Below are 27,315 nucleotides of genomic sequence, written 5' to 3' on the forward strand. Positions count from 1 at the left end.
CCATGGTGACTGTGTTGTAATTGGGGTAGGGGAGAAACTACAGCCAATCTTTGTTTGTGAGAGGATGGTGAACATGTTGTCTAATGGTGGAGAGCATTCCCTTTCGCTGCAGAGTAATGGTGAGGTGGGGGAAAGGAGGGGCAATCTTTTGCAATCTACTGGTTGGCTATGTCTCCGTTTTCAGTTGCAGTCTAGTATGTGTGGAGTGAGGTAAAGGATGTCGAAATCATTCAAGTCTAGTAGACTTGTTTATGTCTCCATTTAGAATACAGTTTAGTGTTTGTTTGTTGGGGTGGGATTTGAGATGAGAAGAGGTGGCCCAATTTTTTTTGAAGTCCAGTAATGGAAAATGAATCTGTTTTCTATAATGTTGCACTTTAAGTTGTGGAGAAGGGTTAATCATTGGCGTCTATAGTGCAATTTGTGTTCTCTGGCAATCTAGCATGTGCTTTCGGGAAAATGTGTGTGGGTGTGTGTGAGCAAACAAGAGTCTCTCCATTTCAGAATTATGGATTAGTTTGAGTCATTTTTAGTTCCCTTAGAATAATTAATACTCACTGTGCATCTATACTTGGAGTGCACCAAAATGCTGTCTTCAGAATGGAAGCTGACAAATGAATTCAGTTCTGTAATAATTTGATTCCAAAAGGAACATTAATGAGGATCACTGAAACAGACGATGGAAAAAAAATTATTATAATTTACATCTTCAGTTTGACCAAATGAATTCTTCATGATCTTCCCGATTTTCCTGAATCGTCAGAGACCCACCATTCTGTCTACACTGCAGTGAAAAACACGTCAATAATTGATGTCTTTTTAGCAACTATTGTAATCACAGGTTCATTGTAATGGATATAAAATAGACTTTGGACTAATGCCACTTTAAATAAAAACAGGCCCATGGTTTATGAAAATTAAATCAATTGTCAAATACCCCAAGAAAGGGATGATATAAGTGACTGGTGTTGAGTCTGAATATTAAAACACTCCACCTATTTCCATAAGCCGCTTTTTCACATCTGGTGGCTTTCAGAGGAGAATTTCACATTGCACATCTGCTCTTTGACAAGTGAACAGTATTATTCAACTTTGTCAAAGCTTATTGCTTCCATTTGTACTTCTTGCATTTTATATGCTAAATTGGATACACATTCAAACAGTAAGAACTGCCTGTTTCTTCAGATCCTCCTTCCAAACGATTCACACAGAGATAAAGGGACCCTCAGCCCGTAATAAAGAACACTGTTTATATGAGGACAGAATTTTAATCTTTGCTTTGAAAGGGGATGACATTCCAGTACATTACAGTTTTGTTAGCCATAAAAAAAAGTAATACTCTTTCAAGTCAAAAATTACAGTTGGACTGAAGACGCTGGATCACTTTATTAAGTTTCTGTGACATTAGAGAGAGAAGAGTTACTGATGTGAGGTTCTGGCACAAATCCACAAACCCAACACAAGTCACTGTGCTGCTAAGGTCACCTGAATTAGATTTAATTCGCAAAGCCTAGATGGGAAACTTTTCATGAAAAAAGTTTGAAAGTTATGAAGGTGGGTCATCAAAATGGGAACGGCCATTAACGTTATGGAAGTTTTCCAACATTAAGACAAAGACACTGAAATGAGAAAAGGCCATTGAATCTATCCCGTTCACTCCAGTGTCCAGGTCTTATTTAGGAAGGTTAACTGCTTGTGTCTTAACATATTACATAGAATTACATAGAATTTACAGGATAGAAACAGGCCATTCGGCCCAACTGGTCTATGTCGGTGTTTATGCTCTACATGAGCCTCCTCCCACCTACTTCATCTCACCCGGTCTACATATCCTCCTAAATATATAATTTCCCTATCTCCAAAACCTGTGAACCCTTCACTTTTAGCATCTTCTTTTAAGAGCAAGTTTTACTATTGTATTTTTTACCTGAGTTGCAAAGAATTATGAACATTTAAAAAATATTTTTGCTGAAATAACGAGTGTTGACCATATCATGGGAAGGCCTCACCTAAAGAATTATTATTTTTTATCTCCTATTTTGTTATCTCCTTTCAATTTCAATTATTTTTTCAATTTTTCTTGTTAAAACAATGAGATAATGTGGTTAGGCCTGGAGGATTCTGTCAGTAATATCAGTACAAATGGAAAGGAGTGTTAAAGTTAACTATTTCCATCTGTTTGATTCTACAAAGGGATCCTAATGGCAAGACTCGATCTTAAACATTTTTTTTACTTCTTAAGTTACAGGTCCAACCCTCATAGTCTTTGACCTCAGTCCAGTGTAGAATGACTGAATTTATCCTTTCAAATTAACTTTTTAAACAGTTAATCAATGTAACTTTTTAAATTTAAGTCAGTCTTTATAGAATCACTGCATTTTGTTTGTAGGCTACTGCCAAGCACAAAAAGAGAGAGATGCCAACTGAATTCTAGGATTCAAGTAAATACCAGCACTTAAATAGCAGCATTTGTGGCGAGAGGAAGGTCAGGTTAACGTTTCAGGTCTGTGACCTTCTGTCAGGGTTCTGGTGGAGGTCACTGTGAAAGCCCCAGGAATTTACGGAGTAGTGTGGAAACTGGCTTCACTCACACGCCATATTTGCCTTAGATTTTTGTGCTGGAAAATGGCTTTACGACAGAGATGCAGCATCATTATAGCGCAAGTGTTCAGGAAATTCCTGGCCGATGTTCCATTGTTCTTTATCGTTTTCTTCTGGATTTATTAAGACTTTCATATGCTGAGGAATCGAGCGATCACTTTATGATCTTTTTCTTTGTAGATCTCCTACAATTGGCTGCCCGAAGATAACTCAATCTTTGGTTCTCCCTCTCTCCATGTAGGATAGAGTTGCCAACTCTGGTTGGACGAATTCCTGAAGGTGTCATCACCTGACTGCCCACCTCCAACCGCCCCGCCCCCACACTCATGCCATTGGTCGTCCACCATGCGGTGCACCAATTGGAAAGCAAACAGACTCTTCACTACCCGATTGGATGATTCTTAACTGTCAGTCAGCCTTTCTCCTTCCATGTCCAATATTATTGCGACTAATAAACAAGTGTTGAAAGAATTTTTTTTTTAAAAAGGCACAATTTTTTTTTAATGTTCCTATGATTTTTCCCTTGGGTTTTTGCTTGCAGCAGTGTCCTGGAGATTAGTCTTTAATTCCTGGAGACTCCAGGGCAATCCTGGAGGGTTGCTAAGCCTAAGTAGGATGCCGTCCACTCTTGGACCTTCTGAGTTGGGGAGATGTTTGGGTGAGAGGCAAAAAAGGCATGTGAGGTCCATCAGTGCTCAGCACAGTGTCACTAGATTATCTGCCTGACCAGTAACTTTTCAAAATTAGGCAGTTGAGAAGCTGTGCTGTTTTCCAAATAACTTTTGAGGCTTTTACTGGAATCTAGGGTCTCGGGCTCCAGCTGTCAGCTGTACAGCTGAGTGCAGTTATCCAGTGACTGACAGCAGTACAGTCACAATTTGGCAGTAGGATGTTGCTAAGGGAAGGGTAGAAGGCTGAAACAGAAATCTAACCAGAAGGCTGGGTGGTTTCTGTCTCTTCTGCTCCTTTCCTTTCATTTCTTTCTGTCAGAATGTTATTCCCTCATGTCTCCTGCCTGTTGTAGGTCTGCATATTTATACATCCGAGGTCAAGAGGCAGGTCAAGAGTAGCAGAATAAAGAAAAATACTGAATTCATAGCTCATTAGATGCTGCTACTGCTCCCATTTAAGTGTGTGACCTATTTCCAAGAAAAACTTCATTTGCTTAACAGGCATAATCGCTTACTGCAATCCTCAGGGAAATTCCACTTTATGTACTGATGAAGCTGAATGCCTGTTAGCGTTTTTGACTGAAATAAATAGATGTGTAAATGGTGCAGTGACCTGGCACTGAGTACTGTGCACAGGCAAGCGCACAAGTTTGCACCTGTGATTCACATTATGCTCAGTTCCTAACTGCACGATGCCAAGCAGAAGACAAAGGAACAACCAGAGGACAAATCTAAGGGATACTTTTGTGCACTTCCTGCCACAACAGTCCCTCACAGTTGTCAGTCTAATTTTGACTCTGCTTTTTCCTTGATTTCAGTTATTTAAATGTAGAGAGTAAGTAAAAAGTTGCAGCGGAGTCTTAGAGAGTCAGATGATGCCAAGAAACTACCTAAACTCTGCTGGTGCAGTTTATAAAATGATCTGAACTTCTCATTTAATTTCTACATATTAATAAATCAATCTTAAACATGCAAAAGTGATGCGATTTTGCAAACATTCCAGTTGAATTGCAATTTTATTACATATTAATTACTGCCACGTTCGCAGAGAGTCACTCCTGTGTGAAATTGCACTGATTGAACAAAACAATGAAGTTAACAGTGTAAACAGAAAAAACATTCAGAGTGCATCTTAATCACAGTGCAAAACTGCACTGTCCTGGTAAAGATTTCCACTTGTTCTCCTAAACGAGTTGTGACACTAATTGTTTACCGTTTGTTCTTTTGCCTCCTCTCCAATTCTCTTGTTGAGTTCACTGGGCCCCGTGAGAAGACACGATTTAACTGTGAGGATCACAGCAGCATTTTTGCACCAGGGTTACAACTTTTATTTTGAATTTTTTTGTTGTGAATCAAGAAATTCTCCACAGTCCCAACAATTCAACTTGTTAACGTATATCCCTGTAATTTACTCTCCAACATGACCTCTATAATTCTTGAGGTCCTTACTCTATATTATAGCAGTCCCCTCTTGAGCGTAAGGACAAAGACAAGTTAATCTACACAAAAGCACAAGTTAATCTACACAAAAGCACAAGTCACACTAAAGCTTGGGGGACAGGGGGATGTGGTTGGTCATTCAAAGTCAGCCAAATCCTAACCTTTATCAACTTGAATTAGAAAAGAAAATACTTCATTTATATGGAACCTTATCTCAAACATATCTCAAAGTGCCTTATACACAACAGATTGCTTTGAAATACAATAACTATAATTACGTAGAGCAAAATAAAGGCCTTTATAAGATATAAGCTGTGGATGCATAGAATATGATTGATACCTGATAAGTGGACTAAACTGATATCTTACAAGCAACCAAATAGGATATAAATTGTATCTCATGAATGCTTATCACATTCTGTTTCTAGCACAGTCAGTGATTTAAACAAAAATGGTAAAAATTAGATGAAGTATTCATTTTATCAGCAAACGAAATTGACACGCAGATTTCACATGGATTCTGGTTAGTGTGAAATATTTTGGTCACAGTACAAGTCTGTTCTTGATTGTATCAATGTCGCAATGAAACAAACAAAATGTCACACAAGACCGTGGGGACAGAGGGTGAAGCTGATACCATCGTGCTTAATATAAAATATCACTTGAAAAATCTCACTAATGTTCAGGCACACAGACACCATTTCAAAAATCATTTCTACTTTGATGTTACGTTTCTGCCACTGCCCATTTCATTGGGATGCTGGTACTGTATTTGGGCTGTTACAAGTTTCCTGCCTACTTTAGAAATTCTCTTGGGTGCTGGTCACTTCCATAAGTGGTCCAAGCATTTACATTCAGGAGTCTTTCTTTGCTGCCCAACATCTAAACACATTAGAGCGTAACTTAGGGGTGCAACAATAGGACCCCTTGCGATCTGAACATGTCTTTCACATGTGCCCTTCAACAATCTGTCTGAAAGTGGACTGAAACACTTTAAAAAAAAAATGAGATGAGGCCAGATACGAATTGATAGGCTGCTTTATTTTAGGCAGGAAGCAAATGTACAAACTAACAGGTGGTAATCCAATCTCACCTTGATTCCAAGTATTGAACCCTCCTCGAGAACAAGAAAAATAATAAATATGTCAATTATCCCTATTATTGGGCTGGCTTAGCTTTTTCTGGCCATTCTTCTGATCCGGAACAGGTCTGAGCTTGAGAAGAGCAAGTTGCCACTCACTAGACTAAGCCTCCTCTCCAAACTCTGCATGATCAACTCCCCATCTGTCTCTTTGTCCCTTTCTCTGTCTTCCCAGTCAGTGGAAGGGCTGTCCTTCTGACTCCTTCTCCGATCAGTGATTTGCCAATAGGCCTGTCAATAAAATCATCTAGTCCTCCTCCCCACCACCATGCGGGTTTAAAAAAAACAACTTCTTCTATTCTTAAAATAGGCATCATTCTGGTTTAAGGATCATGGATGGGCCAATGGAGCTCACTATCAATGTGAAATAGACTGTGAGCCGCCACATTCCACAAACTGGCTTATTCGTAGCTTGTGGCTTTTTTAAAAAAACATTACTCTTCAACATTGTTCATTCCCAAATCCTTTCCATGAAGAAAAAGATGAACAGGCATTCCAAAACATGACAGGAGTGTTATTCTAGTTGGCCAACGCCATGTATTTGCGGAAATGACCATTTAATGGCAATACTGTAATTAACCAGAGTATGTCTGGGTCACAATGAAAAAGTAGCAAGCAATCAAAGCAGAGTCTGTGTTATTTGTTTAAGCTTGTCAATATTGATTAGTTGCCATTTTACGATAAACAGAATAGATAATGTAAAGTCACATATGATTCAAAGCTGAATTCAAATTACAATTTATTCATACAGTGGAGAGTGAATGAATTGATTATCTGTAAGTTTCAGCCAATTCACTCATCTCAGTGAGATATTATGGAATATAATTTCCTGGGTGTGTAAAGTAAAGGACTTTTACTAAACTGTTGTTATAAACACAGAGGAAAGTCTATCCTTAGGTCGATCATATGACCCAATGAGGACTATTAAGTGAACTGTGGGACAACGGTGCTCCCAGTTACATCTGGAGTGTCCCCCATTTAAAGCAACAGTCCCGGCAATGAAGAGACCACTCAGTCCCATTCAGCAGGAGTGTCCGAGCTTCTTGTCTCTGTGGGCCGCTCTGGTGGGTAACATTTAAATCAACATTCCCGTTAGTTTACACAAGTCTCACGCTGTGGATACGAACAAACCTCGATGTTCTGATTTAATACACGACAGCACCAAGAAAAGCTCTGTGCAAACCTCCAAATGTGTGAACTTTGAACAGAATAAACCAACAGTAAAAAAATAGAAGTGTAAATAGAAATGGAATTAGCTGTGCTTGTGGGCTGCATATGGCCTGGGTTGCACTTTGGGCACCCCTGCTACATAGAACACTCCTGGACCTGGGAGAGAAACTTGGTCAGAGAGCGTATCGGATTATATAGCATCGATTCGTTTAAGGGGAAGCTAGATAGACACGAGGGAGAAAGGAATAGAAGGTTATGCTGATAGGGTGAGATGAAGAGGGGTGGGATGAGGCTCTTGTGGAGTATGGACCAGTTGGGCCGAATGGCCTGTTTTTGTGCTATAAAATTCTCTGTAATTCTATTATATTGATGTGTTAAAGTGGTTTTGTGGCAAATTTCTTATTGCAACACACTGGGGTAAAACAGAGCATTTTGTTTCTCAGTGCGGGTTGGTTGCTTTTCCATTGACTGTCTTACTGCTCATGCGTTGACAGCGTGAAAGTACCCATGATGTATGGAACAGGGAGAACAATGAAAGCTGAGGGCAACAGGAAGTACTCAGCCCTGTTACTTTGCTATTGTATGGGTGACACATTTAATTTAGAGCCAGAGAACCCATTGCTAAAAATATAATGCAGCACATTTCTGGTAAAAAAAAAATTCCCACGGGCAAGATTCCAAAGGATTCATTTTGGAACAAGTTCTGCAGGGTTTTCATTTGGGCAGTCCAAATACCTTCATAATTTTTTGAGGAGGGGAGACAGTTAGTGCATATTGCTCTATAGTAGCAGTAAGTGGCAAGAATAACTATAGGTGTATCTGGGATTAATCTTCTGTTACCTTAACGTATGGTTGCAAAAAAATGTCACGACTTAACACTTTTGACAGTTAATGATCTCAGTCAACCAGAAAATGTTTATACACAGCCTGGCCACCCAACACTCGCTCAGCCTCCAGACTAGTCATGGTGTGAGTCATGCTGCCCCTATCTACCCAGCACCTCACAGGATTGGCTCCATTCCCTTCCTTTGCTGTGAGCAATCCACACATTAAATTAATTCACAATATTTAACAGATAAAGCCAAAGCCAATCGGATAAAATCAATTCGGCGGTTTGCACAAAAAAGAACAAATTAACTCCATTAAGGAATCAGCAGTCTTTCTTCAGAGGATCCCATCCACCAGAGTACGTTTGGGGTCACCTTAATACGGAGTGCCCCATTAACTGCATTTCCGTTCACACGCCCCTGCAGAGGTGCGACTGCTGCCAATAAATAACATGTTGACAAAGACAGAGTTCCAACATTGCAAACACAAGAGTGGCATTCAAGTGGCAGTGTAAGTCTTGAGGTTTATGATTTATACAAGCCACCTGAACCTTAAGATTGCAATGTATGCTTTATTGTTCCCTTTGGTACGTACAAACTGAATGCGTCGTTTTGGAAAGAAGGACATTGTGGAGAAATATTGAAGGCAGCCATCCAACTGGCAAAAGAAATGGAAATTAATTGTGCTACATGAGCCAAGTACTGTTTACTGGGGCCTAACTAAATGCCACTCAATCTGTTACGAATATTGCCCTTATGCTGCAGTATGCCCAACAGTGAGGTACGGACAGTATTTCAATCATGGTACAAACAATGAGCTGCCTGTACCCATTGTGGACCGGTAGAAGGTTCAGCACATGCGGTCAAATGCACACATGGAACAGTGCTGCCAGCCAATTGACTCTGATCATTTCCCTCCGAGTGATGGGACAATCAGCTCCTTTGCATTTGGCGAAAATCGAAGGCAGCCTGCTGCCCTGGCAGAGTTTTAAAAATAAATCTTTTCACAAGGTGTGTTAAAAAGCAAAGCGAAAGGAAGCAAGATCATCTCTTGCGATTATCTCACTTCCTGCATTACGAACCTGAGGATGTGATGGGTGGAGTTTAACTCTCCCCGCTGGGCGAGAATGGAACCGGACGGCTGTTAAAATGGAGCAACTCCATTTCCCACACCGATCCCGCGTTCTCCGAAATTAACTCCGCTGGTTTTGCCGGTGGACGAGGTTCTGCCGGATTCAGGTGGGAGCCGTGTGCATGAATTCTAATTGGGGTCCTATGATGTCAATAGGACCCTAACGGCATTTAACTGGAGCTTGAGAGGGGAAGCTGTCACATTTACCTGAAAGAGGCTGCGTCCGTTAATCCTACCCATTATCTTTTAACTGTTGCTGAGGTGCAGTTTTCAGCCACCCCACCCCCCTTGTCTCCCCATCCCCCCTCCTCTCCCCTTCCCCCCTTCCCTCACCTCCGGAGGTTCCACTGTCAAGTCCAAGATCAGCAGGAGTTCACCCGCATTATGTAAATGAAGCTGACACTGCAATATCTGATGGAGTTAGCGCCCTGATGTTCTGGCGAGTGCTAACAACACATCATTTAACGCCGGATTGAGAATCCGACCCTTCATTGCCTGTGGCTCCTCTACTAATTATATTGTACTTATATCACTGAAATTGCAAGACTAAATTGGGAGAGGAAATTGGGTGCAATATGACTGTGCTAACCTCCGTGCCCAGTTCCGTGCACTCTCGTTGAGTGAGACTCCATGTCGGGAGCGGAGTCTTTCAATTTCAGGACTTATGTTTAAAGCTGCCTCCAACACTAACTACTTTAAAGCTAAGGTATCTTAACTAAACACAGAGAGTTTTGCGATAGGTCTGCTCCAAATCAACCTGATGTTTGCTTAAAAAGGCAGCTCTTGCAGAGTGATGAAAGAGCAGTGATATGTGCTGAAAGATACAGGACGTTCAGTGTATTCTAGTACCCATGAGTACAAACGACAGCCCGGAAAACTAATGCTGCACGTTGGCCACATGCTGTCAGATATGATGGAGATTGACACCGAGTATTTATACAAGGTTTCTGAGCTGTAAAGATGCATCAATGTGGGAAACAAATCAACCTACCCCTGCATGTGCGTGCACTGGGTAACAGTCTGTGTAGTTTCCACAGGCAATGTTAGTGAAAAGTTCTTGCTGTTACACACATCTGGAAATTTCTGTGTGATGTCAACTTATGAAAGCTTAACGCCTTGGGATCAAATTCCTCTCTCCACTATTTTAAAAGGAGGCATTAAAGGCGGGTGAGGAATGAGTGGGAAGTGGTATTTCCCAGCAAGGGCAATGGGAGGAATATCACGTTCAGGTGGTGAGGCAGAAGTAAACCTAACCGCTCAAATTTTCTTACATTTTCTGCTGCCGCCCAATTTTGGACAGGATCGCAGAGGAGAATTGCCCCCTTTGTTTTTTTTCATAAAACAGTTACATTATGAACTTTTAAGGAACCTGACCATTGGGAATTGGTATCAACCATTAATGCCACCAACTGCTGCGGTACAACGCTCCATTTTTTCTGAAATGCATCTTTGACAGTAAATGTGTTTTTTCTTTAAAGGAGAGCCCAAAGAGGCCCAGACTTCAGAATGCCACAAAGAACTGAAACAGTGAGAGAGAGAAGAGGACAAGGCACACCAGGAAGTTTGAAGATTGTAGAAAGAGGGAACGATTGATGAAGTAAGGAGTTTCTTAACTTTGAGTCCTGGGAAAGAATGAGTTAGAGATGGAGACGGTGCGATGTGTATTGATTTCAATGCAATAGGGATGTAGGAAAAGAAAGAGTGTGTAGAATTTAATTGGAGCTTAGAAGGAACAAAACAGGAAGTTCAGAACAGCACGGACCATAGTAGCATTGATAAAATATGGAAAGACAAGAAAAGTTGCAATGGAGAGAGAAATTGGAGTATTGGAGAGAAGATTGAGACAGCAAACCTTTTTTCCATCCTGTCCAGGACCGTGAGAGAGGTGTAAGAAGAGCCTCCCCAGGTCTAGCAGCAGAATTCAAGTCTTGGATCAATTGGGCTTCATAGAAAGTTAAGAGTTGTTGAGGGGAAAGAGTGTCTAACAACAATGGGAGGGAGGTTTCCTCTGTACACTATATGTAACTAAATCGTAAACCTGCGTATAAAGGAGTTTATAGTGTCACTATATATAGCACATAGTGGAAGCCTCTCCTCCCCCCACCCCACGATGTTCCTGATCCAAGTTCCACTCAGCTCAGCTGACAGGATGGGATGGTTGCATTGAGAAATCCTGCATATTTTTGCTCAGAGGTGGGACTCTGCTGTTTGGTATATAGTACATTGTGTTTTAGAGAGGTGAGCACTCTTGTGCATGATATTCTATATATCGTAAATCAATTCTTACCATTTTTGGTGTTAGTGAATTAACACCCAATATAAGGACACAAACTAATTGGCCCGCGGTGCAAATGCTTCCCGACACTCAAAATTCGGAAAACTCCTCCTTTCCCCTGTTGTTCCGTAATACTGGTCTGTTGGAGACAGCAATGTTCTGATTTCCGATCACCCTGTGGTAAATTTCTGTGTTTTGCTGAGTTCAGTCTGATCACTAAGGATGAGTGTGAATATAGTTATGTTAAAAAAAACACAAACAAGACACATTCTTGTCAGACCTCATCTTCTGCAGTAATGTTTTTGCGCTAAAAGCACTTTGACCAATACTGCAAAACACTTCATTTTTAGAGGCTGTTAAATTTTACAGATTAAAAAATAACTAAGAATTAATTAATGTTGAACTAGTGTTCTGATGTTAGACAACAAATTTAAATTCAAACCCCACACTTCAGTTCAAACACCACAGAACTGTTGTCACAAAACAAACACGTTTCCCGACTCCAGAGTGTGTCTGCCATTGCTTGCTCACTGAACTCACGGTTTGAGGCACGCTGCTGTGGGGAAGGAGCCAAGTATTTACCCACAGAGTAAAAGAGCAACAGAATGAGTGATTCCAGGCTCCATTCATGTACAGACTGGTGGAGAATTGTTTCTAGAGACTGGGAGAGTGTTACCGCGACACAAATAACTGGGACTCTACATTCATTACAAGTTCTATTTGATAATAACCAACTAACTGTATACCATCCAATTGCATGTTTCTATATTTACTTTGGTGAACTAAACGGCAGCATTAATTGGATTTAATTTTTTTTTAAAGTTGATGTTGAAAGACTGACCTTCCCTTTTACAAGAAATTTTGTGCTCATTAAAGTGAGGGATGTTCATGTCAGGGGATGCAATCTTTTCCAATTTGGACATCCGGCATCAGCTTCAATATCAGGGGGGTAATTTTATCCTAATAGAAAATAAAATGAGGTAGAGTGTAAAACAGTCAGCCGATCCAATCCTGCTCACTCTGTATCCCCGCAAAGTTGAATTTCACTCCCACTGAGTTTCTCCAGCGAGCAGCAAACAGAGTCCAAAAAGTTAACCACCAGTGTCCAGCTCCTAACAACCCACCATCCACAACCAGACATACCACAACCAGCCTGCCCTCCACCAGCAGCAGCCAGACACACTGGAGTGCTCCTCCGGGCCCCATAAGGAAAGTTTAGGCTTCTCCTGCCCCGGACTCCCTCCCCCTCTTCCCTATGGCGAGAGTCCCATTAACCCCCCTCCCCACCACCGCCCCAGAACTTCCTTCTCCACACTTACCTGAGTGCCCTTTGGTCGCCCGATTTGCTGGAGGCCGGTAGATACTTTCCGCCCCCGCTTCACCATCGCCGTGGCCTCATCCTGTCGCGGGCGGGTAGGAAGCTATTGATCGCTCTTCTCCTCTTCCCTCTATTCACCGAGACACTCTCCTTCCCCTTTCCCCCAATTCACAGAGATTCTCATCCAACACCAACAAAAACAGATTATCTGGTCATTTATTCATTTGCTATTTGTGGGACCTTGCTGGGCGAAAGTTGACTGCTGTGTTGCCCTGTGCAGAAACGGTGACTGCACTTCAAAAAATAATCCATTGGCTGTAAAGCACCCTCGGAGGTTCTACAGCTGTGATGAGACAGTGTATGAATGAAAATTCTTTCTTCCTTACGCTGATTTGCCCCTCACTGCAGCTCCCAATTTCAATCACAAGATAGGGAATTCCCAAATATCAAGAAAGTTTATTACAGGAATATAGGAACAGGAGGAGGCCATTCAGCCCCTCGAGCCTGTTCCGCCATTCATACAGATCATGGCTGATCTGTATCATAACTCCATTTACCTGCCTTGGCTCCATGTCGCTAGTATCCTTGGCTAGCAAAAATCTATCGATCTCAGATTTTAAATGATTAATTAAATGCAGGAAGAAAGGCATCAGAGGCAGGGGGTAGGAGACAGCTGTGGATGGGACCATTAAAACTGAGCTGTAATGGCTCAAAACATGACCTCAGTGCAACCGGGGCAGTTTAAATCCATGCTGATTCCTCCCTACAAGTGCGGACGTGCAGACATTGGATGTAAAACACCAAACTGTCCATTTAAAATGCAGATGGTTGTCATGCAGGCTGACTTACTGTCCTTTTTAAAAACATAAATTGTGGGCTGTAATTCTGGTCTCTGGTTTCACAAATCACTTCCAGTTTACATTTCTTTAACATGTGTAAACATTTGACACATTTGGCCTCTGATTGGCCCCAATGTATAACTGTAGTGTAATTTATACACTCGGCACAATTTGTTAGCTGCAAAATGCATGAGGCAAACATATGCAAAAAAAACCTACAAAAAATAATGTTTTGCAACCCAACTTTCTATTAAAGAGTTACAGAAACCCTCTAGCTTTAAAAATGAACTCTGGCAAACAAATGTAACAGAACATCTGATCAAAAGATAACAGTGAATTGGCAATGTTTAGAACAGTTGCTCTCCCAGAACTATATTGTATGAATCACTTCTGTTTCAATGTACAAGTATGTTGAGGTTGACTCACTGCTGAAATCCCATTAATTTCTGAATCCCATTAATTTCTATTTTAAAGACGTTCCTGTCAAGTTCAGAAATCCCAGTTAACCTGTTTAAGGCTGGAAAAGTAAGTCAGTGTCAGTACCGGTTTATAATTTTATAAATCACTGGTTAGGCCTTAGCTGGAGTAGTGTGTCCAATTCTTTTATTCGTTCATGGGATGTGGGCGTCGCTGGCGAGGCCGGCATTTATTGCCCATCCCTAATTGCCCTTGAGAAGGTGGTGGTGAGCCGCCTTGAACCGCTGCAGTCCGTGTGGTGACGGTTCTCCCACAGTGCTGTTAGGAAGGGAGTTTCAGGATTGTGACCCAGCGACGATGAAGGAACGGCGATATATTTCCAAGTCGGGATGGTGTGTGACTTGGAGGGGAACGTGCAGGTGGTGTTGTTCCCATGTGCCTGCTGCTCTAGTCCTTCTAGGTGGTAGAGGTCGCGGGTTTGGGAGGTGCTGTCGAAAAAGCCTTGGTGAGTTTCTGCAGTGCATCCTGTGGATGGTGCACACTGCAGCCACGGTGCGCCGGTGGTGAAGGGAGTGAATGTTTAGGGTGGTGGATGGGGTGAAAATCAAGCGGGCACCACGCTTTAGGAAGGACGTCAAGGCCTTAGGCAGAGGAGATTTACTAGAATGGTACCAGGGATGAAAGACTTCAGTTACGTGGAGAAACTGGAGAAGCTGGGGTTGTTCTCCTTAGAAAAGAGAAGGTTAAGGGGAGAGTACCATAGGTATGGTAGCATAATGGTTATGTTACTGGACTATTAATCTGGAGTTATGAGTTCAAATCCCGCCACGGCAGCTGGGGAATTTAAATTCAATTAATTAAATAAAATCTGGAATTAAAATACAAGTATCAGTAATGGTGGCCATGAAACTATCGGATTGTCGTAAAAACCCATCTGGTTCACTAATGTCCTTTAGGGAAGGAAACCTGCCGTCCTTACCCGGTCTGGCCTATATGTGACTCCAGACCCACAGCAATGTGGTTGATTCTTAATTGCCCTCTGAAATGCCCTAGCAAGCTACTCAGTTGTAAAATCTCGCTAAAAAAAGTCATAATAAGAATAAAACCGGATGGACCACCCGGCATCGGACCACTAGGCACCGGACACGACAAAGGCAAACAAAGCCCAGTCGACCCTGCAAAGTCCTCCTCACTAACATCTGGGGTCTTGTGCCAAAATTGGGAGAGCTGTCCCACAGACTAGTCAAGCAACAGCCTGACATAGCCATACTCACAGAATCATACCTTTCAGCCAACATCCCACACTCATCCATCACCATCCCTGGGTATGTCCTGTCCCACCAGCAGGACAGACCCACCAGAGGTGGCGGTACAGTGATATACCGTCAGGAGGGAGTGGCCCTGGGAGTCCTCAACATTGATTCTGGACCCCGTGAAAGCTCATGGCATCAGGTCAAACATGGGCAAGGAAACTTCCTGCTGATTACTACCTGCTGCCCTCCCTCAGCTGATGAATCAGTCCTCCTCCATGTTGAACATCACTTGGAGGAAGCACTGAGGGTAGCAAGGACACAGAATGTACTCTGGCTGGGGGACTTCAATGTCCATCACCAAGAGTGGCTTGGTAGCACCGCTACTGACAGAGCTGGCTGAGTCCTGAAGGACATAGCTGCCAGGCTGGGCCTTAGGCAGGTGGTGAGCGAACCGACACGAGGGAAAAACTTACTTGAACTCGTCCTCACCAATCTACCTGTCGCAAATGCATCTGTCCATGACAGTATTGGTAGGAGTGACCACCGCACAGTCCTCGTGGAGACGAAGTCCCGTCTTCGCACTGAGGACACCATTCAACGTGTTGTGTGGCACTACCACCGTGCTAAATGGGATAGATTCAGAACAGATCTAGCAGCTCAAAACTGGGCATCCATGAGGCGCTGTGGGCCATCAGCAGCAGCAGAATTGTATTCCAGCACAATCTGTAACCTCATGGCCTGGCATATTCCTCACTCTACCATTACCAACAAGCCAGGGGATCAACCCTGGTTCAATGAGGAGTGTAGAAGAGCTGCCAGGAGCAGCACCAGGCGTACCTAAAAATGAGATGCCAACCTGGTGAAGCTACAACTCAGGACTACATGCATGCTAAACAGTGGAAGCAACATGCTATAGATAGAGCTAAGCGATTTCACAACCAACGGATCAGATCAAAGCCGTGCAGTCCTGCCACATCCAGTCATGAATGGTGGTGGACAATTAAACAACTAACAGGAGGAGGAGGAGGCTCTGTAAACATCCCCATCCTCAATGATGGCGGAGTCTAGCACGTGAGTGCAAAAGACAAGGCTGAAGTGTTTGCAACCATCTTCAGCCAGAAGTGCAGAGTGGATGATCCATCTCAGCCTCCTCCCGATATCCCCACCATCACAGAAGCCAGTCTTCAGCCAATTCGATTCACTCCACATGATATCAAGAAACGGCTGAGCGCACTGGATAAAGCAAAGGCTATGGGCCCCAACAACATCCCGGCTGTAGTGCTGAAGACTTGTGCTCCAGAACTAGCTGCGCCTCAAGCCAAGCTGTTCCAGTACAGCTACAACACTGGCATCTACCCGACAATGTGGAAAATTGCCCAGGTATGTCCTGTCCACAAAAAGCAGGACAAATCCAATCCAGCCAATTACCGCCCCATCAGTCTACTCTCAATCATCAGCAAAATGATGGAAGGTGTCATCGACAGTGCTATCAAGTGGCACTTACTCACGAATAACCTGCTCACCGATGCTCAGTTAGGGTTCCGCCAGGACTACTCGGCTCCAGACCTCATTACAGCCTTGGTCCAAACATGGACAAAAGAGCTGAATTCCAGAGGTGAGGTGAGAGTGACTGCCCTTGACATCAAGGCAACATTTGACCGAGTGTGGCACCAAGGAGCCCTAGTAAAATTGAAGTCAATGGGAATCAGAGGAAAAACTCCGCAGTGGCTGGAGTCATACCTAGCAAAAAGGAAGATGGTAGTGGTTGTTGGAGGCCAATCATCTCAGCCCCAGGGCATTGCTGCAGGAGTTCCTTAGGGCAGTGTCCTAGGCCCAACCATCTTCAGCTGCTTCATCACTGACCTTCCCTCCATCATAAGGTCAGAAATGGGGATGTTCGCTGATGATTGCACAGTGCTCAATTCCATTCGCAACCCCTCAAATAATGAAGCAAGATCTGGACAACATCCAGGCTTGGGCTGATATGTGGCAAGTAACATTCGCACCAGACAAGTGCCAGGCAATGACCATCTCCAACAAGGGAGAGTCTAACCACCTCCCCTTGACATTCAACGGCATTGCCATTGCCGAATCCCCCACCGCCAACATCCTGGGGGTCACCATTGACCAGAAACTTAACTGGACCAGCCATATAAATACCGTGGCGACAAGAGGCTGGATATTCTGCAGCGAGTGACTCACCTCCTGACTCCCCAAAGCCTTTCCACCATCGACAAGGCACAAGTCAGGAGTTTGATGGAATACTCTCCACTTACCTGGATGAGTGCAGCTCCAACAACACTCAAGAAGCTCGACACCATCCAGGACAAAGCAGCCCGCTTGATTGGCACCCCATCCACCACCCTAAACATTCACTCCCTTCACCACCGGCGCACAGTGGCTGCAGTGTGTACCATTCACAGGATGCACTGCAGCAACTCGCCAAGGCTTCTTCGACAGCATCTCCCAAACCCGCGACCTCTACCACCTAGAAGGATAAGAGCAGCAGGCACATGGGAACAACACCACCTGCATGTTCCCCTCCAAGTCACACACCATCCCGACTCGGGAATATATCGCCATTCCTTCATTGTCACTGGGTCAAAATCCTGGAACTCCCTTCCTAACAGCACTGTGGGAGAACCTTCACCACACGGACTGCAGCGGTTCAAGAAGGCGGCTCACCACCACCTTCTCAAGGGCAATTAGGGATGGGCAATAAATGCCGGCCTCGCCAGCGACGCCCACATCTCATGAACAAATTTTTAAAAATTGATAGAGTTCAAAATAATGAAGGGTTTTGATAAAGTAAAGAGAAACTGTTTCCAGTGGCAGAAGTGTCGGTAATCAGAGATTTAAGGTAATTGGCAAAAGAACTAGAGGTGAGATGAGAAGAAATGTTTTTATGCAGTGAGTTGTGATGATCTGAAATGCGCTGCCTGAAAGGGCGGTGGAAGCAGATTCAATAACAACTTTCAAAGGGAATTGGATAAATACTTGAAGGGGGAGAATTTGCAGGGCTATGAAGAAAGAGCAGGCGAGTGCATATATTATGCTCGCGCAAAGCACCTAGTCACACTGAAGCAAGGTGAGCTGGATGACTTTTCTGAATTCTGGTAATTCAGCATTTTCCTTGCGGGGACATAGTTTCTCTTTGGTTTCATTCCAGTTGGCCTAAGACCACAGGCAGGGGCAAGGCAATGTTTAAAACTTCAAAGGTGCTTTACATGAGAACATAAGAGAATTCAAAGTGAGAAAAGGCCATTCGGCCCATCAAACCCATTCTATCCAGAGCCCACATATGAGTATTCAATCATTGTCTTCCCTCCAACAGCACTTTCGATAAGGAAAGAGTTGATGGGATACTTAGCTTTTTGCTAACTCACAAATGTCACTGGCAGTTGGAGACTGACGAGTCGAGTTTTGAGCACGAGTTTAACTGTACACACACAAAGCTCTGCTTTCCAAGATCGAAGAGTAATGGCCCAGAAATCACATGGTAGGATCATAGTGCACCGATGCTTAATGTGTTTGCATAAATGTCCTCCCTCTGCTTTTTTAACAGAGGCGTGAACCTATTCTATTTTAAAATATTAGACATAGGAATGTCATGTAAACATTTTCAGCATGGAACACTAGCTACCGCCTGCAGTCATTTCAAGCCCATATCAATAGGCAGTATAACTCCATACTGCCTGCGCTTGCTATTCCAAAAATAATACTGGTACCGACAGTATGACTGAACAATCAGACTTTCTTAATGATTTACATGTACATGTATTATACAACTGAGAATTTGGAGCCTGGAACATTGAAAGTGACAGCAGAGCTGTTCAAATAAAATGAATTAATAATTAATAAGTATTCAACAAGCCAGACCAGGAAAAAAAAACTCACTTGCACAAACCTCAGCTTTCACGGACTAGAAAGCAAATCTCTTTTGTTTATAACTCCAACCTGAAATTCTAATTGAACTAACTCTGAAATTCAACCAGTACTCCATCTCACAGACTTCATCACAACATCTCTAGATCCCATTCAATACCAATTCCTTACTTTGTTCTCTGCCAATTCCACATCTCATTCCCCATCACACAGGTCAATAGCTCAAACCATACATCATATCAGACCCAGTGACATTGCTAATAAAATCTTCAAACCACAGCTGGCCCATTATTATTGATGATAACATTGGAGTTCGTTCCAGATCTGGGGTCCAATTTTCAAAACATTTTGTACAAGATAATAGATTTGCATCTGTGATAGTTTCAATCCCCAAAATGTACCATTTTGACAGGATATGCAACAAAAATGTACATAAATGTTACGTTTAATCCCCTAATTAACTTTTTTGTATACTTAGTGCATTTCTATTCCCCTATGTGACTTTCAAACCATTTTGTTCTTGCAAATCACAGAGGCAAAAGGACGTGACCCAGCTTCCCAGTGTCCTAAAAGTAGCAAGTACTATAAATAATGTCCACAACATCACACATTTATACCATCCCCAAGGCTGTTATTGTCCTTCCGCCCACATGTTTGGAATCAAATCTGAAATGGTCTTAAGGATGTCTGGCAATTTCTCTCATCGACAGCTATTTATGTGTGACGGCATCAAGATTGGAAGTACCATTATAAATCCTGTGCCCACTAAAAAACTTATTGCTCTGAGACACTCATAAAAATACTGTAAATACTGTGGAGACTCTTGAAGTGGCATGCAGCCAACTAGCTATCAGACTGCAGTTGAGAAATGTACTGGTGTCTGAAACTTGCGTTGTGTGAGAGAGAACGAGACAGAGTGCATGCTTTTTTACTGTCTTATGTAGCTTGTGTCGTGTAAAAATGTTTGTGCATGTAAACACGCGTGTGCATGAGAGAGACAAACACCAACAACACAGTCAATGTACAAGACTAAGATAGCAGCTTCACTGACTTGCAGTTGTACCTGCATTTTGGCTGTTACCCACCTCTGTGCATTGTTCCACATTTTGTAAATCCATTACACTTCAGCTGAAAATCCAGAGACTGGGATAAATCCCATTTTTCTTCGTATCCCACTGAAGATACAATGGGATTTCAAAGGGGATCTAATTTTTTGTTAGAACTGAACCCTTCATCTCCCAAGTAAGATTTTGTGAAGATCATTTTCTCCGAGAGTAAAACAATTCCATTTCATGTAACTGACCCTGCTGTTGACCCGTGTATTTCTGGGGTCTCTGTAGATGCAGTTCATACCCCGTTGCAACACTCCCAACCCTCAATTTCATTAACTGTTGATTGATGTAGTGCCATTGTTTTAATGTGCCTGATTCACAGTGACAGAAGGGGCAAGACAGATATATATAAATACACACATTATATATATATATATATTCTTTCCATATATAAACATACGGAAATGAAGGTCAGGAAGTGACTCGCTGGTCCATGTCACAGTGTGACTTCTACACACCATCACCTCCATCTGCACCCCACCCACCAGCCATGCAATCTCCTGGGGGAGGCAGAAAACAGGAGAAAAAAAACATAGGCCAATTTCAGAAAATACTCTTAGAAATTCCTCTCTGATCCCTGAAGACGATTAAACAAGTTCCAGGAGATTATGGTGACACATCCCCCAATAATCAGCCACCGACATTTTATATGGGAACACGTTGCAACTTTTGAGTGCTTGATATTTTCATACATTTAGTTTTAGTTTGGTTAGATAGACCTTGATATTCCTGTTGGCGGCAAGTGATTTTTGACTCTTGTTAACACAAAGTAGTAGGTGAAATTATTTTTCTATTGATGCGAACACTGGCAATATCATTTACCCTGGACCCGTCTCCTGATGTTTCTATAGGGGCCAAGATTGGCTTTATGACTGTACCACGGAGTCTTTTTTTAAATGGCCCATCACCCGTTAAAAATGACCAAAGTCTAGTCCTGATATTTTACCCTGTGCATTAGCTTCAACAAATTTGTAAATATACCTGTAAACTCCTTCACAAATTTGCTGAAATTAATGCACAGAACTCAGCGAACAGCACTGGAGGTAGGGCGCAATAAACTCTTGTTTCAGTCCAACTCCTATCTGTTTAGCCATTTTTCCTAACCTCTCTTGGTAGCCACACTACTGCTTCAACCTAGCCAGGCCTCCCCATTATATGGTAATTGAAATACTTTATACGGCAAATAATGCGAAATGCATTATGTAGGTGCACGTACCAGTGATGATAACCAATGCCTGCCCATAAAGAGGAATACCCGGGCCTCAATACCTCCAAGCCTATATTTGAGACACAGGGTAGCTCAAATAATTCTTCACTGTTTCTTCTTACCTCTAAGCTTCCTCCTGGTTTTTTTTGAACGCAATGACACATGCTAGAGGAGGGTTTCCTACTATTAGTGTTTGACCTGACACTCTATGTTTCTATATATCGACATGTTAATATTTCACAATAAAATCAGCCTTTTTCACTGGGATTGGAGTTTACCAGCATCAATCAGTTTTAAAGTGGGATTGGAGTCCAGTGAGGTTAGTTGGAAGGTGGGGCTAGAGCCTGCCAGAGCCAATCAAGTTGGTTAGCAGGCAGGATCAGAGCCTGTCAGAACCAATCGGATTAATGGAGAGCAGGACTGGGGGCGATAAGAACCAAAGTTCACATTCTGCCTCTGTTGGTTGCAGGTGAAGTTAAGACACAACAATTTTAAATGGGTTGATGCCTTCTGGGAATTGGAGTTCCAGCTCTGCTTTCTCAGCCTTTGGTCCTAAATGAGTTTCATAGAACAAAAATGGTGCGAAAATGCAGCTTTTAAAAACTTTTTATTTTCCCCAAAGGGAGACTTTGGGAATTTCCTGTTGTCTTATGTGAAGGTTTATTTTGTTCAGGAGGGGTTGCAGCTGCTCTTTTGCAATAAGGTAGATGTTCCCTGGTGCATTAATTGGCTTTCTTTGATCATTCCTGTCACTGCACGTATGGAATTGCCACAGTTTGGGAATAAAATGGGGAGTGAGGATGGAGTGGTAATTTTAATTTAATTGTTAAAAACTACACTGAAGTTCCCATCTTTAGGATTTGCATTATTGAGATGTATGAAATGGACTGTGGGTGAGTTGTAGTATCGACTTATGTTTTGACACTTTGAAAGCTGTTTTCAGTTTGTTTATTTGGTTGTGATGGAGGTCTTTTTTAATTATTTATTCGTTCATGGGATGTGGGCGTCGCTAGTGAGGCCAGCATTTATTGCCCAGCCCTAATTGCCCTCGAGAAGGTGGTGAGCAGCCTTCTTGGTCTGCACGCAGACCATGCAGGAACTGGGGAGAGAGCCCCACCACATATATTGGAGCAGGCAACATTCATTGAGAAATTTGAGGAGTGATATTAATAATCAATGAGGGTGTAATGAGCTGAAAACCCCAGGCTGGAGACACCATTCAGATCCCTGAGCTTGTTCTTGCAAATGACATTTTCGAGCACTTCTTTTATTTAAGTGAATGTAGATGTGTAACGATTTTTATTTGCCACACAATCTTTTGACAAAGTTATAAGAACAATTTATGCTGCAAGTTATTGATGCTGATAATAACAGACGAAAGCTTAACACATTCACATGACGTTCCTCTGCCCACTATTTTAATGGAGGTGTTAACTTTAAAGGGGGGGTTAATGTTTCCGTTAAAATAGCTGAGGACTGTCGTACAAATGAACTACGTGTTTCTCTCCAACAATATTTTCTACCCTCGTGTGTTTTAAGGCTCTAAAAACAGAAACTGTTTGAAATGCACAGCAGGTTGAACAGCAATCTAAAAGGGGAAATGGCAGATTAATGTTTGGATATGACCCTTGATCAGAAGTCCGTTTTGTTTCGATGATTTTGACTCACTCCTTTCCCTCCTGCGGCTACTTAAAAATAAAAATTGTTCATTTAAAATAGCTAAATCAGCATAATCCTCAATTCACGTAATTCCCCCAGCCTGTTTCTGGGCTGGTTTGGAGTCCAGGATAGGGATATATGTGATACAGAATCGGTTTATACCCCTGAGGGTCAAGAACTCTACTTGCCAAAAAAAACAGCCATGGACAACTAAAGAGGTAAGGGACAGTATAAGACATAAGGAAAGGGCATACAAAAAGGGAAAAAATGGCACAGATCCTGGCGAATGGGAAAGATACAAAGATCAACAAAGGGTCACAAAACAGATAGTAAGAGCTACAAAAAGAGAGCATGAAAAGAAACTTGCAAGGGATATCAAAACCAACGAAGAACTTTTATAGTTATATTAGGAAAAAGAGGGTGGTCAGGAGCAGTGTTGGCCCCTTAAAAAATGAAAGTGGGGATATTGTCATTGACAATGGGGAAATGACGGACATGTTGAACAATTACTTTGCGTCAGTATTTACAGTAGAAAAAGAGGATAGCATGCCGGAAATCCCAAGAAAATTAATATTGAATCGGGGAGAGGGACTCAATAAAATTGACATAAGTAAAGCAACAGTAATGAAGAAAATAATAGCACTAAAGAGTGACAAATCCCCAGGACCAGATGGTTTCCATCCCAGGGTTTTAAAGGAAGTAGGTGAGCACATTGCGGATGCCCTAACTATAATCTTTCAAAGTTCTCTAGATTCAGGAACTGTCCCTCTAGATTGGAAAATTGCACATGTCACTCCGCTTTTTAAGAAAGGAGAGAGAGGGAAACCAGGGAATGATAGACCAGTTAGCCTAACATCTGTTGTGGGGAAATTGCTGGAGTCTATAATTAAGGATAGGGTGACTGAGCACCTCGAGAATTTTCAGTTAATCAGAGAGAGCCAGCATGGATTTGTGAAAGGTAGGTCGTGCCTGACAAACCTGATTGAATTTTTTGAAGAGGTGACTAAAGTAGTGGACAGGGGAATGTCAATGGATGTTATTTATATGGACTTCCGGAAGGCATTTGATAAGGTCCCACATAAGAGACTATTAGCTAAGAAAGAAGCCCATAGAATCGAGGGTAAAGTACGGACTTGGTTAGGAAGTTGGCTGAGCGAAAGGCGTCAGAGAGTAGGGATAATGGGTAGCTACTCACATTGGCAGGATGTGACTAGTGGAGTCCCGCAGGGATCTGTCTTGGGGCCTCAATTATTCATAATATTTATTAACGACTTAGATGAAGGCATAGAAAGTCTCATATCTAAGTTTGCCGATGACACAAAGATTGGTGGCATTGTAAGCAGTGTAGATGAAAACATAAAATTACAAAGCGATATTGATAGATTAGGTGAATGGGCAAAACTGTGGCAAATGGAATTTAATTTAGACAAATGTGAGGTCATCCACTTTGAATCAAAAAAGGATAGAACAGGGTACTTTCTAAATGGTAAAAAGTTAAAAACAGTGGATGTCCAAAGGGATTTAGCAGTACAGGAACATAGATCATTGAAATTTCATGAACAGGTGCAGAAAATAATCAATAAGGCTAATGGAATTCTGGCCTTTATATCGAGAGGACTAGAGTACAAGGGGGCAGAAGTTATGCTGCAGCTATACAAAACCCTGGTTAGACCGCACCTGGAGTACTGTGAGCAGTTCTGGGCACCGCACCTTCGGAAGGACATATTGGCCTTGGAGGGAGTGCAGCGTAGGTCAACTAGAATGATACCTGGACTTCAAGGGTTAAGTTACGAGGAGAGATTACACAAATTGGGGTTGTATTCTCTAGAGTTTAGGAGGTTAAGGGGTGATCTGATCGAAGTTTATAAGATATTAAGGGGAACAGATAGGGTGGATAGAGAGAAATTATTTCTGCTGGTTGGGGATTCTAGAAGTAGGGGGCACAGTCTAAAAATTAGAGCCAGACCTTTCAGGAGTAAGATTAGAAAACATTTCTACACACAAAGGGTGGTAGAAGTTTGGAACTCTCTTCCGCAAACGGCAATTGATGCTAGCTCAATTGCTAAATTTAAATCTGAGATAGATAGCTTTTTGGCAACCAAAGGTATAAAGGGATATGGGCCAAAGGCAGGTATATGGAGTTAGATCACAGATCAGCCATGATCTTATCAAATGGCGGAGCAGGCACGAGGGGCTGAATGGCCTACTCCTGTTCCTATGTTCCTATGTTTTGTCTTGTGAATGAAGAATGCACTGCTCGTTGGGACAGTAGGTTTGTGTTATAAAAGCTTTCATTTCACAAACTAACAAAATACATTTGAAGTTAAATTCCCAATTAAATAAATTGGATCCTGTAAAATTGTATTGGAGTTCACCCAACAACATCCATTTTCATATTTAAATAATTTGTACCCTTTCCAGGAGAAATTATTTTTGGCTTGAAAGGCAGAATTACAATAGGCCCCCAAATTGCTGGAAAACACATCACGTAAATTGCCGAAAATTATTTTTTTGGGGGTGGGGTGGGGGAGGCGGGGTGGGAGGGGGGAGGCGGGAGGCCCCCACCTCCATTAAAAAATAAATCCCCTGCCTTCAGCACTCATCTCCCTTCAGTAATTTCTAAATTCACCACTGATGTAAACTGTGCTTTTGTGTTTTTATACCTGCAATATGTCATTGAATGTTTGGTATACCTGCAGCTTTAGCTATGACAAACCTGTGTCCCTCTGCATTTCCATCCATCTCCTGGCCTTCATGTGTCATAATGCCTAAGTTTAGGGTCGTTTGCGAGTTGTCAGCTTTTTGCTGTTGATCAGATTTTTGCTTGTTTTTCCAGGTTGATGAGTCCTAACACCCTTCCAAAGCCCTGTTCATGTGACCTCTTCTTTACGTACAAGCCTGGACAACAAGTGCAGGCAAATTATTTGACCACAGAGGCCCATCACTGCTAACCAAAACCCTATCTTCATCTAATGTTCCCACACATAAAACTTCTAGCAAAGGTTGTTTTCCAGCAAAGGTTATGGATAGCAACCATGAGCAGGGAGTTCCAGGATTGTGACCCAGCGATAACAAAGGAACGGCGATGGGGTGTGGGGCTAATTCGATAGCTCTTTCCAAAGAGCCAGCACAGTTATGATGGGCCGAGTGGTCTCCTTCTGTGCTGTATCATTCTATGATTCTGTGACCCAAGTTGGGATGGTGTGTGACTTAGAGGGGAACTTGGAGGTGATGGTGTTCCCATGCACCTGCTGCCCTTGTCCTTCTAGGTGGTGGAGCTCACGGGTTTGGGAAGTGCTGTCGAAGAAGCCTTGCCAAGTTGCTGCAGTGTGTACTATCCACAGGTTGCACTGCAGCAATGGCACTGTGAGAGCACCTTCACCACATGGATGGCAGCAGTTCAAGAAGGCGGCTCACCACCACCTTCTTAAGGGCAACAAGGGATGGGCAATAAATGTTGGCCTTGCCAGCAACGCCCACATCCCAAGAATGAATTTTTAAAAAAGGAACTCTAGCCCTGGGGCACAAGATACCACAGTTGGTCTCCCATAAATGTGTTGGTCGAGATCAATTAGCTCAAACCTGGGATCTTCCCTGGCCAGAGTGGCTCAGTATCACATAGGATGATGCACTCACCCTCTGAGCAATCGTGATGATTCTGTTCTACCCGATAGAATTAAATCACCAAAGCCTTCTTTTCATTTCTATCAGTAGAATGGACCTGTGTGGTCTCAAAAATTTGTGTTGCGTGTATCTATTACCCCTATAACAATAACCACGTCTGTGTTTTCTTCTTAGGAATGCAAGCCTTTACTAACCACAACATCTGTTATTAAATGGCAAAGCTTCTTTAGCAAAAATTGTTGCTTACTTTTCTCCAAAAATCTGTAACTTGACCAAAATATTTCTTAGTTATTAATGACATTAATCCCCATTTTGAGCTGTAGAGTATCATTTATTTGGTGGACTAATAAACACTTGCATCTGTTTGGCTTTTCAATTGATTTTCATTCTATAGTCATTTTTTCATTAATTACTGCTGAAACAACAACCAAGGCAGGAATATAAATACAACTTTACAGCACATAAAACTTATGGTGTACTAAAGACTGGGTATATTGGAAACTAGATGGAATCATTCTTGCTTGATCTTGTTGGTCTGTCTTTTACCTCTGGGACCCACGTTCCAGCAGAACAAATGGAACTAAAGTTTTTTTCCTCTATTATAGGTCAGAGATAAATGAAGTTTTGGTCACTCTTTCTACTGTACAAACCAGCTTCATAATCAGAGGAATTTTTTGTATGACTGTGGAAATAAACCGAGAAGTCAGACACCATGGTGGCTTGGCAAGGATGTGAACCCTATTA

General features: G+C 42.4%; 1 long non-coding RNA gene across 1 annotated transcript in view; it reads left to right on the forward strand.

Moving 5' to 3' along the window:
* Positions 1 to 27,315, forward strand: part of LOC137303941 (uncharacterized) — a 107,661-nt gene that overhangs the window by 1,784 nt on the left and 78,562 nt on the right. The window contains exon 2 of the long non-coding RNA XR_010958480.1: positions 10,461 to 10,579. This is a non-coding gene — a long non-coding RNA (uncharacterized lncRNA). The remainder of the gene's footprint in view (positions 1 to 10,460; positions 10,580 to 27,315) is intronic.

This window comes from Heptranchias perlo, chromosome 36 (genome assembly GCF_035084215.1).
Source record: "Heptranchias perlo isolate sHepPer1 chromosome 36, sHepPer1.hap1, whole genome shotgun sequence".
Taxonomy (NCBI): Eukaryota; Metazoa; Chordata; class Chondrichthyes; order Hexanchiformes; family Hexanchidae; genus Heptranchias; species Heptranchias perlo.